This window comes from Grammomys surdaster, unplaced genomic scaffold, assembly GCF_004785775.1.
Source record: "Grammomys surdaster isolate TR1022 unplaced genomic scaffold, NIH_TR_1.0 125476, whole genome shotgun sequence".
NCBI lineage: Eukaryota > Metazoa > Chordata > Mammalia > Rodentia > Muridae > Grammomys > Grammomys surdaster.
In genome coordinates this window covers 568,127-588,931 of record NW_021620336.1, presented here as the reverse complement: position 1 = coordinate 588,931, position 20,805 = coordinate 568,127, and the positions used below count along the sequence as shown (strand labels likewise).

At 39.1% G+C, this 20,805-nt stretch overlaps 1 pseudogene; it reads right to left on the bottom strand.

The window, feature by feature from the left end:
* Positions 1-14,238: 14,238 nt before the first annotated feature.
* LOC114637998 lies at positions 14,239-15,775 on the bottom strand (annotated as a pseudogene).
* Positions 15,776-20,805: the final 5,030 nt, after the last annotated feature.

The following is a 20,805-nucleotide window of genomic DNA, read 5'->3' as shown; positions in this document are numbered from 1 at the left end:
TATACTGTTTATGAAGCACTAATAATATGAATGATTATGATATTAATAGGTGCCATTGATGACCCCTGTCTCATCCTCTCTTGAACCAAGTTGAAAAGCTATTTACGTTATATTCATCAACTATGTAGCAAACAAACACATTGAGGGTCTTTTTCTGAGGGAGTTCTCTGGTAACAGTGACATAATTTTTAGGATGAATTGCATCATATGATCCTGGATTCAAAAACTAGAACTATTTATTCTATAGAAGACATTATCAGAGAAATATTAAGTAAGATCTACAGATTGGATACTAGTGCTAACGACCTCTCTCTCTCTCTCTCTCTCTCTCTCTCTCTCTCTCTCTCTTTCTCTCTCTTTATTTTCAAACTATGCCATGCATATTTTTAGAGAATTCACTTTTTTCCTGTGTTTAGGAAAAACATACTGACTCATATAGAAGGCATTTGGCATGAATCTTTTCCCTAAATGTAGGGGAAAATCCATAATTGTAAGACATACACACACATACACAAACACACACACACACATAGAGGGAGACAGAAAGAGAGAAAGAGAGGGAGGGAGGGAGAGAGAGAGAGAGAGAGAGAGAGAGAGAGAGAGAGAGAGACAGAGAGACAGAGAGACAGAGAGAGAGACAGAAAGAGATAAACAGATAAAGAGTCAGAAAAGAGTCAAGCATTGAGGGAAGAGCTTAGAAGGGTTCTTGTTTCTTTTGCATATATTTATAATATTTCAAGATAAAACTATAGTAACAAAAGGTTGTGCAAACATTTGTTTGTTTTTAAAAAGAGGACACTACATGAGCAAAATTAATGCTGATAAGTACCAATCCTATGCCTGAAAGAACAAGTTGATTGAGAGGCTATGAGAGCCCAATAAGAACTGTGCCAATTAAATGGATAAGCCAACAGTACTGTAGCTCTAGAAAGAGAAACCCAGAGCAACATGTGACAACATGGAAGACCTTACAGGTATAGTACTCCAGTCATCTTCTTTTATTCTACATGTTAGACAAGGTGCTCTAAGAAGGAGATACCCACATGGAACTGGTTTTGTAATGTACCTATTCTACAATACTTGTCACACAAATTAGGAAGGTCTGTTGAGGTTTCATTAACCAGCCAACCACCATCTCATTTCAGGAGGGAAAGAAGAGAAGAAGATTTGGCACATAGTTCCAAATGTGCAGTTACAATGAATTTTAGAAAAAGTTATTGGAAATCTCTCTAGCTAGAGCCATCTGCCAGAGAAGGCTGATACAGTTCATAAATGTGTTTTCCTGCTGAAATTAGTGTCTGCTTGGGGATCATCCAGTGGAAGTGTGGCATTAACAGAGATGTCATGATCTATTTTAGATTATACCAACTGAAGCTGTCAGAAAATCTCATTTTGTGCAGTTGGAGTTCTGATAGATAGCTTTTAAAGGTTGTCAAACCTTCCATTAGCCAACTAAGTAAAAGCTAGAGGGAGAACATCCAATCTATATATTTCATAAAAGCTCATTTTCCTGGAGAACTTCTGAAGGGAGAACAGGATGGAGTCTAGCAGAGAACCCCTAGCTCATAAGTCAAGACATAAACAAACAAACAAAGGAAAAACAAAAACAAAAGGAAAAAAAGAAAATTTCAAACAGATGTAGAGCTCTTGAATATAGTTTGGGTAACGATCCTTAAAGTTGAGGCACGTACCACAAATGATATGGAAGGAGATTTGAAAGGAAAGGAAAAATTGCCCAATAGCTGGCAGTGATGAGTTCAAAAGAAAGGGGCAGAGATATCAACTGTGGTATAGTTGGATCCCAGAGAAAGTGTTACACAGGAATAATTAAAAGATAACAAAAGAGTTCTGACTTAGAACTCCCTGACTGCAAAGGAATGGGTTGTCCTTTCAAAGGAAACAGTAAAAGCCTGTGACAGAAATGGAAAGCCATATGGTAGAACACATTCTAAATTTGTCAACATCCACTTTTCCAGGAGGCCTAGCTTAGACCACTAGAACCCTTGAAACAATGAAAAGAAATCACAGTGAATTCATTAGAATCCAAGCATTACTTTCCTAACTGCAGGAGATACTGATAGTACTTTACTAATTGTAAACAGCCTGTGTGTGACAGGATATGGGAATAACATAGACCAATGCTTAGCCTACCCCCAGTCCAAGAGAGACTAATGATGACATCCCCAAATGCAACACAGACCAATAGTGGATCCTTTAAATATAACAGAGACCAACACAACCCCCTGAATATAATACAGACCAATGGTGAAGCCCTCAGATTCAATGCTGAATCTTTTAAATATAACACAGACTAACGCCAAACCCAGCAGTACAACACAGATCGATGCTGAGCCCCTCAAATACAACAAAAACCAGTGCTTAGCTCCTCAGGCACAATACAGATTGATGCTGAGCTCCTCAAACACAACACAGACAAATGTTGAAGCCCTAAGACACAGCACAGATCAATGCTAAATCCTTTAAATACAACACAGACTAATGCAAAACTCATCAGTACAAGGCAGACCAATGCTGAGCCTCTAAAACACAGCACAGTCCAATGCCAAACCCCTTAAATTCAACAAAGACCAGTGCTGAGCCCCTTAGGCAGAATATAGATTAATGCTGAGTCGCTCAAACACAACACAGGCTGAAGCTGATACCCACCCCCCACCACCAAATACACAACAGACATTGTTGAAGGCCCCAAACACAACACAGACAAACAATGAGTTCCTTAAATACATGGACCAATTCCAGCCTCCTCAAATACAACACAGACTAGTGCTGAGTGCCTCAAGTGCAAACAACAGGTTCAATTTCAGTGACTGACAAGAACATTTTAGAACTTCTGGTTTTCATATAAAGAGTAAAGAATACAAAAAATAACTAGATTTTGAGGCATATGGCAAAGGCAGATAATAAACTAAGTTTCTTGAATCATATTCCACTGACATCTGTTCAAGTGTCCTAAGACACCACAAAGGGACTATTCTGGTTAGACTTTGTCAACTTCACATAAACCTAGACACACTGGGAAGATATTCTTAACTGAGAAGTTGCCTCCATCAAACTGGACCTGTCTATGGGCATGTCTGTGGGGGAATTTCCTGGATTGTTAGTTGATACAGAAGGCCACTGTGGGAGGTATCATCCCTGGTCAAGTGGCCATGAGCAAGCCAGGGAGAGCAAGCCAGTCAGTGGCATTTCTCTGTTTCAGTGCCTGCTTTCAGTTCCTGTTTGGCTTCCTGTCTGGTTTCCCTAGATGATGACCTATAACCTGTAAGCCAATAAATCCCTTTGTCTGTAGTTCACTGTTGTCCATGTTTTATCACAAAAACAGAGGAGCAAAGTAGGACAGGAACAAAATGCAGTAGGAGGAGAGAAAGGGGAGGAGGTTGGGAGGGGGATGGGAGAGAGGGAAGACAAGCAGGGAGGGAGGAGTAAGTGATTTTTCTCAAAAGATATAGTTAAATGGTAAGAGGTAGAGTGGATAGGGAAAGAGGGAGAGGAGGGAGGGAGGGGGAAGAGAGAAGGGATGAGGGGAAGGGGGAGGGGAGTGGGAGGGAGGGAGAGAGAGAGAGAGAGAGAGAGAGAGAGAGAGAGAGAGCGGAGATGGAGGGGGGGGGGGAGGGAGGGAGGGAGGGAGGGAAGGGGGAAGGAGGAACATATGATGTTTGAAGCGCTCTTTTTCCATAAAAGAAGTTTTGGCATTATTTCCAAACTTCAGATATTTCATAAAATATAAATATCACAAATGCCCTTCTCTAGTGACTTCAGTCTCACCATAATGGTGATTATCTAATTTATAAGATTATCTTCTATTTGTGATTTTGGACAAAAGAATAGAAAGTAAGAAACTTTATGATAATTGAGTAGCGCTGTTTGAAGAATTAACGGTGTGCTGATGAAATAGCGCAGCAGATGAAGGTACTTGTCACCAATCCCAGTGAGCCAGGTCTAATCCTCAGGACCCATAAGATGGAGGGAGAGAACTGACTCCTGCAAGTTGTCCTCTAACCTCAAGGGTGCTGGATGACACATGTGCACACCTACACATAATAAATAAATAAATACAAATGTAGTTTTAAAATTAAAAAGGAAGAATGAGTACCACTTTGTCAGTTCTCTTAATAATGAAAAAAGTATCACCTGGCAAATACTTCTAAAATTTATTTCCTGATAAGAATTTCAAAATGTCAAAATAATGTAGTGTCCTAGGGAAAACATCTATGAAATTTAGGATTTTAATGTACTGCATTAGTTACCACCTGACAAAGCAAAATTCTCAAGCATTCCTTGGAGGCTGCTCAGTTCATCAAATTAGATTAATTGGTGATTCAGTTGATCTAAAACAGAGGGGTATTTATATTTGTAGCTTGATTTTACTGATAAAATACTTAATGAACTGATCCAAATTCTAGATACCTATAATTCAACATGGAACTTAAACCCTTTTCTCTGATACATTTAAGTAAGTCAATAGTGGTTTTTTAAAAAATTTTTTAGCTATTGTTTTAAGAATCTAATCTAAATAGCACAACACATACACATTTAGCAATATGATTATTAGGACATGGTGTAGATATTGCTACCATTCTAGTAAACCCTAAACACATTTGTAAAGCTGTTCAAAGCAGATACAGCATATGTTCTCTTTGGTCTTTATGGTCTTTTAATAACTGCTGATGATATTGACTATGAAACAAGCCGGGGCTGGGGAAGAGATACAGGGGCTGGAGAAATAGTACAGTGTGTGAAATGCCTACCATGCAAATATGAGCATCTGAGTCCAGAATCCCAGTTTCCATTTAAAAGTAAGCATGGCAGTGCACTTCTGCAACTCAGGGCTGAAAATAGGAAGTGTCAGAGGATCCCTGGACTCACTGATTTGCCAGCTTAGCTGAACCTATGTGCTCAGTAAGAGACCTTTCCTCAAAAGAATAAGGTGGAGAATATTAAAGGAAGACATTTGATGTCAACCTTTGACCTCTATTTACATGTACACATGTACCGGCATGCACCCATGTGCATCTATGCACACATCCACATGAGCACATATACCACATACACACAGGCACACAAACATACACATGTTTATGTATATACACAGAAAACAATCTATAAAAGATTTGAACCTATTGACTTGGAAAATACAATATATTGGTGTTTGAAAAATAGAAATGACAAAAATGAAATCATACGGCTTAGTTTTATCTCAAATAATATAACTTTCTGATGAGCTTGGGGTCAAGGATGAAGTAAGTATGGATTCCATCCAAGAAAAGGCCCTGTCTTCTAATCTGAGTATCTACACTGAGTGAGAATCAGTTTTTCTTTAGTGCCTGATTACCTCAGGATTTGTTCTGAGCTTCCAAGTAAGCTTCATGTTGTTTTCCTTTTGAGTCACTTTTAGTGGCTATCTCTACATAATTTACAGTTCTAAAACAATGTGTTAAGGCATAGACCCTCCTTTATGTAGACAACTATATTATTTTAATCTTAGTTTTAACTGAATTCAAGATTAGATATTAGTACTTGAACAACTAGTTTTATGTAAAGCTAAAGACTTACATATGAATTTCTATTTACTTAGTTTTTAAAATTTCTTTCGGGGTTTGTGAAAAGGTGCTGACAGTTCTTTCCCTCCCCGTTTTCTTCATATTTTAGGTTGGGCCTCAGTATTTAACTCAGGCTAGCCTGGAACCCACTAACCAGCCTCAGCCTCCTGCATGTTGGGATTACAGACGCTGCATACCACATTCCCCTTGTTTGTGGAGGTCACCATTTCTGCATGTATTCAGCTTTAAATTGATACGGACAAAGAGAAAAGGACTGCAAAATGCTTAGAAACAGGATCCAGTCCTCCAGATTCTGAGCGATGAAAATGAAAAATTCACCAAGTTTTCCTAAGAACTTGAGTAATAGTCACTTAGATACATAGATGAACATCAGAGAGGATTGTGCAAAGCTTCTAGTCAGCTTATTTGATCTATGTATTTGTAGTCCTTTGGAAAGCATTTACTTTAGGTGTTACTACCAATTAAGTTGTCTTGAGATCAATTGTTTGACTGTCTTGTAAGGGTGTAACATGACGGCATAAGTAAATATTCTTGTCACAGAACCCAATCCATAGCTGGTGACCTGTGTTGTGAAGTTGATATTTTCAGATCTATTTAGTACAAATCAACAGCTCATACTTTTCTTTCTTTCTTTTAGGGAGGGTGTGTGTGTGTATGAGAGAGAGAGAGAGAGAGAGAGAGAGAGAGAGACTAGGGCCATGGTCCATGTGTGAAAGTCAGAAAAAGACAATCTCAGGTGTTGATTCTTAACTCCTACAATATGAGGTCATCTTTCATTAGTTGCTATGTACCAGGCTAGCTGGTCCATGAATTTCTCCAGACCCACTTGACTCTCTACCTCCCATTTCTTCACAGAAACACTGAGATTGAAGATACAAGCCCTTACATCTGTCTCTCACATGAGTTCTGGGAACCTGAACTCACTTGATGGTGCTTGAGCAATTCCCTGAGACAGATGTTCAGTTCCACAGATTGTATCTTTCTATAAAAGACATGCACTTATGTGCATGTTTATCTCTTCTGTTATCTCAAACCAGGTGAACATTTTCCTTCTTTTTTTTCCTCTCCCTATTTTTAGAAAGTGCTTGCATTTCCCCATTTCTCAGCAAGGATACAGTCTATAATGTTCCAGAAATCATGCTATCTATTGACTTTAGATTTGCTGTCCTAGGGCTTGCAACTATTTTGTTACATTCATTTTCAATGTATTTTGATGACTAATCAAAATGTCTAACCATAAATGATTTAATAAAGTTCAAACATCCGTTTGCAGGAGATGCCGCCCCCTGCAGGCTGAGCTGGGGACTCTGCAGTCGATTCCAGGTTATAAGGGAGTACCTTAGAGTGTCTAGCTTCTCAGTCAGAGGCTATCTGAACAGGATCTGAAAATGCTTATTTCTTTCATTATATATAATTTATTTCATTTATTTGAGTGTTTGTGCTTCTGTGTTTGCAAATGAATATGTTTAGGTGTGTGTGTGTGTGTGTGTGTGTGTGACAGCATGGGTGTGGAGGTGAGGACAACTTGGAGAAATTATTTCCTTTTCTCATGTAAATCCTGGATATTAAACTGAGTTCATCAAGCTCATTAACCAACACTGTTACCCATGGGCCATCTTACAGACTCCATGAAGATGCACATTTCTAATAAATTCCTAGGTGATTCTGGTCCTAGAGCTATATTTTAAAACTGTTACTAGTCTAGAATATTTTAATCATATTGTAGTTTAATAAATGACCCTAAGTGCTTGTTTCATTTTCTCTACTCTCTTTTTATTTCTCCTTTTCTGCTGTTGACTTCTCATGATTCCTACTTGGAAACCTGCTTTTGGTTATTGTTTGTTTATTTTGAGACAGGCTGTCTATTTAGTCCTGGTTGTCTTTGTCTTTCTCTCTCTCTCTCTCTCTCTCTCTCTCTCTCTCTCTCTCTCTCTCTCTCTCCCTCCCTCTCTCTCTCTCTCTCTCTCTCTCTCTCTCTCTCTCTCTCTAATTAATTTCCAATCATTTACATCTCAAATGATATCTCACTTCCCAGTTAACCCTCCACAAGCCTCCTATACCATAACCTCTCTCTCCTCCTTCCCCTTTGCCTTTATGAGGGTGCTTTCCCACCCACCCTCTCCCATCCCACCCCTCCAGCATCCCCCTACACTGGAGCATCAAACTTCCACAGAGCTAAGGGCCTCCCCTCCTATTGATGCCAGGCAAGGCCATTCTCTGCTACATATGTGTCTGGAGCCCTGGTTGTCTTGAACTCACTATGTGAACCACCCTGGCCTGGAACTCACAGAGCACTCATTGCCTGCCTCTGCCTCCCTGGTGGCATATGCCAACAAACCTGGCTTTTGTATATATATGTATATGTGTGTGTATATATATATTAAAGAGAATAATAATGGAATTCTACATATGTTTCTTAATTGATCTAAGCTATAATTCCAAATATAATTTGTTACCAGAACAGGGTGGGAGTGGAGTTTGGGTTTAATGTTGTATCTAGAACTTAATCTTCAGTCCAGTGCTTCAATGAAGGTGGAGGTGTAAGGCCCCCTGAGAGGGGAGACCCCCACTCATCCCACGAGAGATTACGTCCGCTCAAAGACCACGAGACACCGATTCTTGTTGCAATTAGCAAGAGGTATATTTCAAATTCAGCGCTGGGTCGAGACTCGTGTCCCGTACGCGGACAGAAGAGTGTCGACCCCCAGGCTCGGGAGGAAGGGGTATTTAAAGGAGAAAACCGAAAACCAGGGGGGTGAAAGTGGAAGCCAAAAAAAGGGGGAACAGTAACTCATATTACAACAATAGCTGGTAAGTTTCAACCTATTTTTCAGCCAGTCACAAACCAGGGTGGGGAGTGAGTAACATCCTGTATACAGAAAGTTTCTATTATTCCACTAGTCACAGAACAGGTTGGAGAGTGAGTGACATCCTGTATACAGAAAGTTTTTATTATTCCACTAGTCACAGAACAGGTTGGAGAGTGAGTAACATCCTGTATACATTCTTTTCAGGAATGTGACCTCAGCCTAGTCATTTACCTTGTGATCAGTCACTTCCCAGGGTGGCTTGGTCAATCTGTATTACTAGTTCTGCCATTGTTTGTCAGCCGACCTGGCTGACTTGCCCCCTGGCTAATTTTTTAGGGTGGCCAGCTAGTTCCTGGAACCTAGGCTTGTGAACCTGCCAACCTTAATTCAGATGGTGGGGGGTTCTCTATGAATTTTTATTCTTTTAGAGGTAAATTCTATTTAGACCTGAATTTTAGCTTCCATTCTATTTATATGATTGCTTCATTTTGACTATGGGAAAATGGTGAAATATGTATATAATGAAGTGTTAGAAACCCCTGACCATCGCCTGTGTTTTATTCTGTAAACTTGAGCAAAGTAACATTTTAAGTCACAACAGCAACTCTCGGGACAACATCCAGGGCTCCATAGTTTAGTATGTTTCCTACTTAGTCATGTCTTCTATCAATAAGGTAGTAGCTGAGTGAGAGTCATATTTAGGTAATTGTTGGGGAAATGACGATCAGAACTCTATAGATTTCCACGTAACTAAAAATATGGACTGTGCCTTCCTTGTATAGACAAGTATCTAGATAAAATAAAATATAACACTGTAAATTTCCCTCCTGCCCAAATGGTTGATTTTTGGAACCTCAATGTTGCATGGGAGTTTTTCCTTTTTTTCAGTCTCAGAGCACAGTCATGATTTTTTTTTTTCAAATAAAGATTCAGTGGGACAGAGGAACATGTGGCCTATGTGTGACCATCAAACAGGAACACAGCCATTTTTAAACCTATCTAAGGCTTTCACTCCCCAGGGTGACTTGTTTGTATTAGGTGCCAAGAGCCCTCAAAGAGGTGACAGCTGCTTTAATTTTTCTTTTCAGTTTGCCAGTGCACCCCTTGAAGCAGCTGCAGAGCACCTCCTCTCCCTCCCCTCCTGCTCTGCATACAGTCAAGAAAGGGACTTTTAATCTCCTGAGACAAAGGGCTTATTAAGGAAAGAAATGGGGGCCCACGATTCCTAAGTGAGCCCTAGAAACAGTGAAGGTGACCAAGACGCCAGGATAAAAGCAAGGAAAAGGATTTGAATCCCTTTTGAGGCTTTGCATGGTTAATAAGACATATGGATTCCAGCTGCTTCTTAGATGGGGACCACAGCTTGCAGTTCCCAGAATGAAGGATGGCTTTCCACCTAACGAATCTGGAAGATTCTCTTGGCAGGTTGTTATGATATAAGCTAGATATTTCCAGTTATTCTTTATTTTTATTGTTTTCTAAAACCAGTTCCATCCCGCCTAGAAATTCGGAAAGTGCTTCTAAAGGTTGCAATAGGAAATGAGATTTCTTGTCATTCCTTCAATGTCATTTTCTCATTTATTTTCATAAATGTGGTCTTCATTACTTTTTGGATGAAACCTCTGTCTGTGTCTCACTGTGACCCACTGGTGGTGATGGTTGTCTGTCATACTGCTTCCAAAGCAAACCGTGCATCCATGCAGGCGCAGAGGAGATGGAACAGTGGTCAGTGCCAAATGGGAGAGGCAATAGCAGCCTTTTAAAAAGTTTTTAAAAACAGCAACCATATTGCAAACCTCAAGGATGATTGATCAAATGACCAAACTTCAGTATTTGTAATTTTTTTTTTTGTTTTTTGTTTGTCTTTGTTTTTCGAGACAGGGTTTCTCTTTGTAGCCCTGGCTGTCCTGGAACTCACTATGTAGACCAGGCTGACCTAGAACACAGAAATCCGCCAGCCTCTGCCTCCCAAGTGCTGGGATTAAAGGCATGTGCCACCACTGCCCGGCCACTTTTGTAATTTAGACATTGCCAATGTTGTTTGTGACTTCCACTCTTCCATATCTAATGAGAGATTAAGGAAATTTTGTTGTTTTTCTACTAAATCATGGTGCATTTTCTACTGCCTGTAGGCATATGGTATGATTTATCCTTTATGTACTATCTTCGGGACCACCCACAAAAAGTAAAACACGTAAATTTCTCTGATATGTAAATGTTTATCATGCATGGATTACAGCATTATTTATAGAGTATGCTATCCACACAGTCTTTTTGTATTATTGTAAAATTAATTTTTAGGTTTGCATACAAAGTAACAAGTTTCATCATGGATTTTTTTTTTTTTTGCACGTATATGTCAGTATACTAAATTCTTGTGCTTTCTCTGCCTGAGCTCCCTTTTGTCCTGACAATTCCACCCAGCTCATCCCCTCCACCCTCCCAGGAAAGACCTTGGAGTGCTCATTGAATTATTTAGTAAAGATTCTTCTGGTTGTCTTTTTATTTTTTCACTTAAAAAAAAAAACTAGAAATAGAGTTTTTCATACAATTTATTCTGATTATTGTTTCTCCTCCTTCAACCCCCCCCCAGATCTCCCCTAATTCCCCACCCACTCAGGTCCACACCTATTCTCTTTCTCTCTCATTAGAATATAAACAGACATTTAATAAAATAAGATAAGATAAAAACAAACAAACCAGAACAGGGAAAAAACAAACAAACACAAATAAAAATAAGAAAATAGCACAAACAGCAATAATAAAAGGAAATAGCACAAGAAGCGGGGATGCTGAGACACATTCTCACACACAGAAAACTCATTAAAAAAAAAACCCAGAAGCTATAATACTGGTTCAAAAGATCTATAAGAGAAAAAAAAACTAGAGAAGCATTGTAAGAAAACAAGTAAACAAACAAGCACACAAACACCTCCCAAAATACCACTGAGTGCATTTTGTGTTGGCCATCTACTTTCTGTGAATGGAGACAACCCTTAAGAGTGGTTTGCATCCTCAGTGAAAACATCGTTGGAGAAACTAATTGTTCACTTGTGAGTCCTTATTAATTGGAGATAGCTTGTGGGTTAGGGATGCAGCCTTGTGTCCAAGTTCTCCTCTCATCACTGGGACCCCCTCTGGAGCAGACCTGTGCAGGCCCTGTGCATGCTCTCACAATCTATGTGAGCTTACCTGTGCATCAATCCTGTTGTGTAGACAGCCTTGTTTCTTTGATGTCTCCCATCCTCATTGTCTCTTAAAGTCTTCCCACCTCCTCTTCTACAAAGTTTCCTGAGCCCTGAAGAGGAGGGTAAACATAGGAAATATGATCATCTTACCAAAAGCAATCTACAAATTCAGTGCAATCCCCAGCAAAATTCCAACTCAATTCTTCACAGAGATAGAAAGAGCAAACCTCAAATTCATTTGCAACAACAAAAAACCCAGGATAGCAAAAACTATTTTCAACAATAAAAGACTTCTTGAGGAATCACCATCCCTGACCTCAAGTTGTACTACAGAGCAATAGTGATAAAAGCTGCATGTATATTGGTACAGAGACAGACAGATAGATCAGTAGAAGAGAATTGTAGACCCAGAAATAAACCCACACACCTATGGTCACTTGATCTTTGAGAAAGATCTTATTTATCTTTTTTAACCCCCCTCTTCTCCCCTTTTATTAATTTCTTCCCTCATTTTCCAGTGTCTCAATCGTCCTGTTGGTTAAGATTGTATTAAGTTTTCATGTATATGTGCAGTTTCTGTGATCTTCCTATTTTAATTCTTTTTGTTTGATGACTTTGATTGTAATCTAGAAAGTGATATATTTTAGGAAGGTTCCTTGAGGTACTGAGCAGAATGAAAATTCTGTTTTTATTGGATGAAATACTTTGTATTTTTCTGATAAATTTATTGCAATTTAACTCTTGAGTTTTCTTGGTTTTAGTTTAGATGGTCTATCCAGAACTGAAACTGGCATATTAAAATCATCTACTTTCATTGCTATCAAGACCTACCTTACCTGTTTGTATTTATTAGCATTTATTTTATAAAATCAGGAGGAGCCACATTTGATTCCTATATATTTTACAATTGTTCTGTTTTTCTGATTCTTATTAGCATGTAGTGACCTTGTTTTGCTTTATTCTGTCTAAGTTTTCCTTAAAGTCTATAAGTTGACTTTATCAGTTATTAGAATAGTTATGACAGCTTGATTTTGGTTTACATTTATGTGATAGATTGTGTTTCACTGTTTGACTCTCAGTTTAAGGGTGAAATTTTTGTTTGTTTGTTTAGCCACTAAAGTATGTGTTACTCTTTAGAGACAACAGGTAGTTATATCTTGTTTTCTAGTCCAGTAGACCTGTCTATTTCTCCTTATCAGTGAATTATGGTAATTTGCATTAAGGTTATTATTGGGAGTATTTATTAGTTCTTGTAATTATATTGGTTGTTTTTCTGTTTGTTTGGATTATTGTCTGTTATCCACATTCTCACAAAATAGTGGTAGGAGTTGTTCATTTGCTATACTGGGTTTGAAGGGTTCCTTTTTATTTCTTCTTTGTTTATTTATTCCACTTATGAAATCTCATGCTCCTGTGTTGAGTCTGTCTTCCTCTCTAGTTTAATATCACGTTCCCTTCATTATCATCTACAATGCTGGCTTAGTGGTTATGTGCTGCCATAGTCTATGTTTATCTTATAATCTATTTATCTTCCATATTTAAAATATAGCTTTGCTGTTTGCAGCAATCTGGATTGGCAGTTATTCATTTTGTACATTGCAATATGTCATTTCATGTTTGCTTTCTAGAGACTTTTAAAGTTGTCAAGGGGAGATTTGATGTTATCCTGATGTTTATGTCTTTGCAGATGAATTGGGGTATTGACTATTGTTTTCAATATTTTTTCTTTTCCTTGCGTATTTGACATCTTGAAGGAGTTCTTCTTGAGCTGTGTTTATTTAGTGTTCTAAATGCCTCTTGTGTGCTTAGAAGTCTGCTTCTTTGACTATATTTGAATTGTTTTATAGTTTGTTATGAACTTCATCTCTGAACCTTTCCTGTTTAGCTGAGATTCTTTCATTTTATGGAGTCTTAGATTTCGCATCCTGCTAATATATAGTTCTTGGATATAGGGATCATACTAGTTTGTTCTTCCTTTACTATAGTTTAAATATAATATTCCATTAGCTGTATTCTCCATATATGAATTCTTTCCTCTTAATGTTTTTTTTTAAGATATGATGCTTTCCAAAATGTTTTTCAGTTGATTCTTTAAGTTTTATAATTCAATGAATTCAAAGAACATATAATGCTCTTTTATATGTTCTTTTATCTTTTCTTTAAAATTGTTTGTTATAATTTCTTCTTTTTAATTGTTATTGATTATTTTATTTATTTATATTTCAAATGTTCTCCTTCCTGGTTTCCCCTCCACAAACCTCCTATCTCATCCCCCTCCCCTGCTTCTATGAGGATGCTCCTCTACCCACCTACCCATCCACCCTCCCACCCACTCCTGCCTCACTGCCCTAGCATTCCCCTACTCTGGGGCATCGTAACTCCACAAGACCAAGCGCCTTCCCTCTCTCTGATGCCAGACAAGGCCGTCCTCTGCTACATATGCAGCTGGAGTCATGGGTCCCTCCATGTGTACTCTTAGATTGCTGGTTTATCCCTGAATATAATCTATTTTGATTATATAATTGAGTACCCTCCCCCTCTGACTCCAACCTATAACTATAAATATCTATGCTGGCCCTTGTTTTGAATAAGTATGCAGGGACTTACTATATTTACTATAAGCTTTAGTCACTATAGCTGGGCAGATTCCCAGTTATTCTAACCTGACATACTGGCCTGGCTTACATTCCCTACAGGGTAGTCAGGGACATTGCCCAAATGAGGCTTTACCACTGCCAGGTGCAAGGGCAGATCATGCTGTAGCAGCTGAAGGTCTCTAGGGTTGTCTTCAAAGTAGGTCTTGAGCTTCTCTGAGTGTAGAAGCTCCTCCTTGATCTCCTTCAATCTCGCCTCTCGAATGGCCTGCTTAGTTACCAAGCGCATAACGTCCCTACAGCGATAGCAAAAGCTTTCAATCCCTCCATCTGGAACTGGTAGGAAAGCAGGATAGGGGGCCTCACCCTCTCCACTGAGAAGCTCCTCAATCTTTCTCAAGCAAGATTGTTCTGTAGGCAGCACAAAGGTCATAACTATGCCTGGGTTGTTGGCTCTGGCTGTCCTGCCTGCTGGATGGACATAGGCTTCTGCAGTGGGAGGAAGGTTAAAGTTGAGGCCCGCAGACACATGGTGGAAGTCTATGCCTCGGGCCACGCTTGACTCTGGATCAGAGGCCTTGTCTCCTTTGGACCCACGGCCTCGCCGCTTGCCTTTGACTTGGGGGGGGGGTCTCAAAATTTCAGCACTGTCGCTACGACACAATCATATAAGCCTTGGTTGAAATGTGAGATGACGTGGCACCTGGAGCGCAGTGGGAGTTCTCCATTGAGCATGCAGGAGGGAATGCTGAACTGTTCCAGGAAAGACGGAGCCAGTCACCCCTCTCCGGTAACCCCTCTCTAGAGTGTTGACGAAGAGCAAGGCTTTGCCCCGAATCAGTGACAGCTTGAGCAGGGCATACAGCATCAAGAACTTGTCTTCTTCAGTCTCACAGGCCACCTGAAACTGCTAAAGCTGGTCTGGCCCCAGCAGCTGGGCCTCCTGTAACTTGAGGGTAACCGCATTATGTAGTACCAGCTCCTTCAGAGTTTGTACATCCTCATTGAAAGTGGCCGACATGAGGAAAGCCTGGTAAATCCGAGGCAAGCGACAGAGAAGACTCTTGAGTTCATTCTCAAAGTCAAAGGAAAAAAAGGTTAGCTTTGTCTACCACCAGAAGCTCCAGAGAGTCCCGGAGTTTCAAGATGTTCTGCTGCAAGTGGTTTAATATTCGGGATGGGGTCCCCACCACCACATCTGGCTTCTCTATCAACACAGCTCTCTGAGAAGCTGAGTCTTCAGTAGCTGAGACGTTAGCTACTCGCACATCCCGAGCACAGGAGGCCAGCTGCTGGACCATGGACTGGGCCTGCCATGCCAGCTCCTTAGTAGGAACAAGGACAAGGACTCTCACAGCTTGTTTCATTACAGGACCTGTCTCCTTCTTGTGGAGAAGCAACTGCAGCATCGGAATAGCATAAGCTGCTGTCTTCCCGGAGCCCGTGCAGGCACGGGCCAGGAGGTCCTTCCCTTCCAGCACCAGAGGTATGGCCTTTTCCAGGATCAGCACAGGTTGCAACTAGCCCAAGTTGGTGACAGCCTGCAGGGGCCGGGGATCCAGCCCCAAGTGTTCAAAACACGGCAATTCTTGGTCTTCCATGGTGTGACTCCACGCTGACAGTGCCTTAATGAAACATCTTAAATGCCGTATTCTGTAGATCTCTAAAGTGTTTGAAGACTTATCAATTTAAAGCATATCTGAATAGGCAAACATTGTTCATTTCTAGCTATCTGTTCAACTTTGAAAACATCTACAGGAAGCTAAATATAGCTTATTTCTGTAATTAACTAAATACATTAAGTTTGATTGACTATTAACTTGCAATTCTCAATGTTCCTAAACCATCTGTAATAGGAGCTTTCAAGGGCTAGAAGTTTACCTTACTTTTGTAAACTGGTTGCATAGGTATAATACCCAAAACAAGAGTTGAAACATACATATAAGAAGTAACAAACATAACCTTAAAAGTATATCAATATACAAAGATTCATACAAATATAAATTATTTGGCTTGTTGATGTCCTTTTGTTTAAAAGTAGATTCAATAATCTACTCTTTTATCCTATAATTCCTATATTCCCTTTTTTCTTTTTATCTTCTTTCCCTCTTTCCCCTAACACTAAGAGAGATAAAAAGGGTAGAAGAAAGGAAAAGAAAGAAAAACAAGATCCCCAAATCTAACCCTCTTTATTTATTTCTCCCTGACCAATATCATTAACAACTTGCAAACAATTCTCCTTAAAAGATGACAAATATCCATCACCCACTGAACTACCAACAACTAGCCACCCTACTTTTTGAGAATAGGGTGTCATTCTCTTAAAATTGCTTCCTTCTGTCTGAGGTAGACATTCTCTTTTGGGTACCCTAAGAAAGTTGGAGTATTGTCCAAGTCCTAAGAAAGTTAGCTGCAATATTTGCTGTCCAGTTTCTGTGTGATGGGAAAGTCCTAGCTGGAATAGTCTGTGAGGCTGGAAGATCTTAGTCGTTTTGAAGTTGCTCTGGGTGGAGATTTTTGAGAAACTGCCATGGAGGCAATATTCGAGGTTGATCACGTGGGCTACTTGTTTTGTCTTCTTTGTTGTTTATCCTTTTGCTTTGTAAACATATAAACTTGTAAAGGTAACATACATTTCTGCATTAACATGTGTATTGAATGTGCAGTGTTTATAATTCTGCTAAAGATGATTTTTTGTTCTTTGTTTGAGTAGGTGAAAGGTATCAAACTTTATAAGTCAGTTTGGACTGTATAGCCAAACTGTAATATAAATTTCTATCCATGACATAGGAGAGGATGGCATGTCATATTAAGTTCTGAGGACCCTGTGGCCAATAAGATTTATTAGCTACACAGAGACATTTTTCAGCCACTCTTAGAGCCATTCCCAGTAGAGGAGTCAACATTCATATTACCCATTTTGTTGTTGCGCTTGGTTTCTTTTTTTATGTCTGCAACCAAGTTTTTCAGGAGATCTCCCTTGATAAAACTTAATCTATTAATTTTGATGAGATCCACAGCTTTTCATCTCCTGTGGAAACAAATATAAAGTCTCTCCCCCAATGCAATATATTTCTTGCCTTCCATTCTAATGTTATCATACATATATGCTAATTAATTCACAGCCCTTTCTAAAATCCAGTATTTTTCATCAGCTGGGTTACCTGTCTCATTGACATTTAAAAATTTAAAGTCAATAAAGCATCATTTAATCTCTCTCTGGGAGATCCCATATCTCCCTTATGTTTTATGAGCATTTCCTTTAAAGTGTAGTTAGATCTTTTTAAGATTGTTTGACATTGAGGTATGTTTTAAGCCATAATGACTAAAAAATTGTATTCTGTTGGATACATATGTCAGAGCATCACCAACTCCAATCTGCAAAGGCAACTCCAAGATAGCCATGATCTCTAATAAGTGTGTAATTTCAGAATCATCTTTTTTCAGAACTTAAGGTAGAAACCTCTTGGAATTCTGAATATGTATCCATAGCACGTTTTGGAGTGAGAGACTATATTATTCAGTCTACTCTTGACAGTTAGGTTTTCAGTATCACCCATCCAAAAGAAAACAGATACTTTGATAGAAAAGGCATCACATTATCAAAATGCAGAAATACACTTACAATCGAGAGAAGCCCAATAATAAATCGTCAATGAACATAACAGTGAAAACGTTAAAATGAAGTTCCAATTTGTTTGAGTCAATGTGCAAATGGTAAGTGAATGAGGTAAAGGAAGGATGCAGAGAGAGCAGAGACTTAGTGGAGAAGTAACATTTAAAAAGGATGAAGGAGGAGGAGGAGAAGAGGGATGGAGTGAAGCATTATGAAGTCAAAGATAAAGGAGCAAAAGTTTACAAAAGAAAGGACAAGGACAACAAAGGATAATGTTCAAAACCCAAATCAAACAAATTAAGATGGAGAAAATTGAAATGTAAGTGTATTTAAGATGAAAATAATAAGATAAAGTAAAAATATAAATATAAGCGTAGAGGATGATGGGTACACTGAAAGAAGGGGTAGGCTCTTTTACTTTTCTAGTTGCTGAATCTGTATTGGACAACCATTTGATGTCTGCCAGAGGACCCTCTGCTGGCTACATATGGCTTTGCACTCTGTGGGCTGGGAATTCTCTCTTATCCTGATCAGACTTGTTACATCATACCCAGAGGTGGGATACTGCTTTAGCTGAAGAGTGTCTGAAGGCACATTGAGATGTACCTAATCAAAACGATGGTTTATACTTTCAAGGCCCTTCAAAGAACAGTCTTTTATCTGGATGCTCTTGTGCTCAAGTATATTCCTGGAACCCTTGAGTTGTCAGAATCTGCAGTACTCAACAACTGCCAACCTCCAGAATTTGATTCACCTGCAGGATTCATATATAGAGCTATCAAAATTCAGAGTGGTTCTCAGTTGATGAGAATTGTTCCTAGCTACCTTCCCATGTCCTTCCAACCTTAGCAAAGCCCCCCTGCTACCTGTACCTATGTCTTGGCAGGTTCTGACCCTTTGCTCTCCACCACTGCTCCTCCTAGCCTTCCTTCAAGCAGCGGTGAGGTAGACCAAACTGATACTCTCTAACACATGACCGTTTTCTGATTTCAGATGCTCGGAGCTCAGATTTTAGCAACAGATCATCTCTCAAAATGAACTTGGCTGCTGTTCTAAGAGTTATTTAGGATGACAAAGTAGGATTTCTATGCAACACTGACCCATCTGCTAGAAAAATCACTGTCTCATCAAAACCTGGAACTAGGTTTAGGCTTGTGAGGGCTTAGGGCTTGTCCTGAAGGTAGGAGCATCTGTATTTTCCCTTAGCTTGCTTTCCAAAAGAAACTCCTACTCTCTCTCCTCTGGCAAGAACCACATAGACAATAGGCTTCCTTCTCCGAGTCACCCGCTTATTTTAGGTGAACTTTCACTTTCTTTGTGTATTTCCAAATATCTTCTCTCTTTCTGTTTATAAGAGAGTACTCTTTCTTTATTTTATACTCTACTTTCCTGGCTCACACAGAGTTGCCTCTAGTCTACCATCTTCTTAACATTGGTTAGTTTCATGAACTAAAATTTCTAGAAGGAAGCTGTGTCTGCAAAGACCAATTGGCTGTTTAAAACTGTCACGATGTAGAGAGGTTGGGATGTTGCAGGTCCAGAGTCTAATTATAGTATCTGTGCTAGGTTTAGCCCCTCTCTCTGAGAATAGCCATTCTTTAGATGTGTCTGTATCTGAACTAACATCCCATAACTAAGAGATAAAACCTTGAAATCTATTAATTTATCAGACCACTGGCTTTCACTAACTCCAAAGCTAAGAATGTCATCACATGACATCTGAGGCTTATAGAGAAGCTTTTCCCATCATTCTGTAACTATCTCTCTGATGTACTCACCAATGTATTTAAATTGTCTTGATTTATGACTTTCTTTGTTCTGTTAGGCTATAAAACTTCAACTGCTTCCACGTTGCAGCATGGAATTTGGAGTAACTTAAATCTTTGTTCCTAGGCCGTGGTTACTCAGAATGGTTCTAGAATAAACTATCTCTTATTCGCTTTAAGATGAGAACTTTTTTTTTCCATCAACAGCTTTCTTTATCTGCATATCTACTAGTAGAATCCACTTGGTAGTAAGCTTTTAATTTATTTATTTGGTTCCTTTAACAAATGAAGGTAGAAATAAAAATGCCTTGTGTTGTTGTTTTATCCCCAAATTACTACACCAAGACAAAAAGAAAGCTAAATAGTACAGCAGAAATTTTCCTGCCCAATTTGTTTTAAATATTAGTGTATCAAGAAGACTATGATTGGACAGGGAAAAGGAAGGCAGAGCTAAGAGTGGTGGGAGAGAGAGAGAGAGAGAGAGAGAGAGAGAGAGAGAGAGAGAGAGGAAGGGAGGGAGAAGGTGGAAGAAAATGGAAGCTGATGTGGACCCATGTGGCTTTAAGTAGCATAGGTAGATATGAAATCTAAAGGTTAGGATAATTGGGATAACATGTCTAAACTGTGTGGACATCTTGGGATTTGAATATTTGCTGACATATAAATCTGTTTGGTTAACTGTAAGTTTTAAGAGTTTTGATTTACCAGGTGATGAGTGTGGTGTCAGATAGCAGGGTAGACGATCGTGGTGTGTGGCTAGTGTGGCCACAAGGAAAGCTCTGGAGTTCTGGCCCTCCAGAGAGCCATGCCGTCATGCCATTGTCTCAGCCCCCCCGCCACCCCCTGCTAAAAGTGTCTTTTTCAAATACCTCCAGCTACAAAATAGGACAAAAATTATTTTGGGCAGATGTTTATAATTTTTCTATAATGCAGTGTGACATACTGTAGCTTCCAATGCCCTATAATGAGGATTGTTTTTTTTAATTGTGGTCAGCTATGAGGTATTCTTCTACTTTTAAGTTGGGGAATGTTTGTCAAGTGTACCATAATGTTCCATAATTATTAATTATTGGGATAGATGTTAATTATCTTCTGCAACATATACTACTACTAAGTTTTCTTTTCTCTTTTCTATATTTGCATTTAAAATTCTTGTTAAGACTTTTACTTCATTATCTATTTTATAATGATAATAAACCTAAATTAGGCATACTCATTTAGAGAGTCAAGTTGGAATTATTTTTACTTC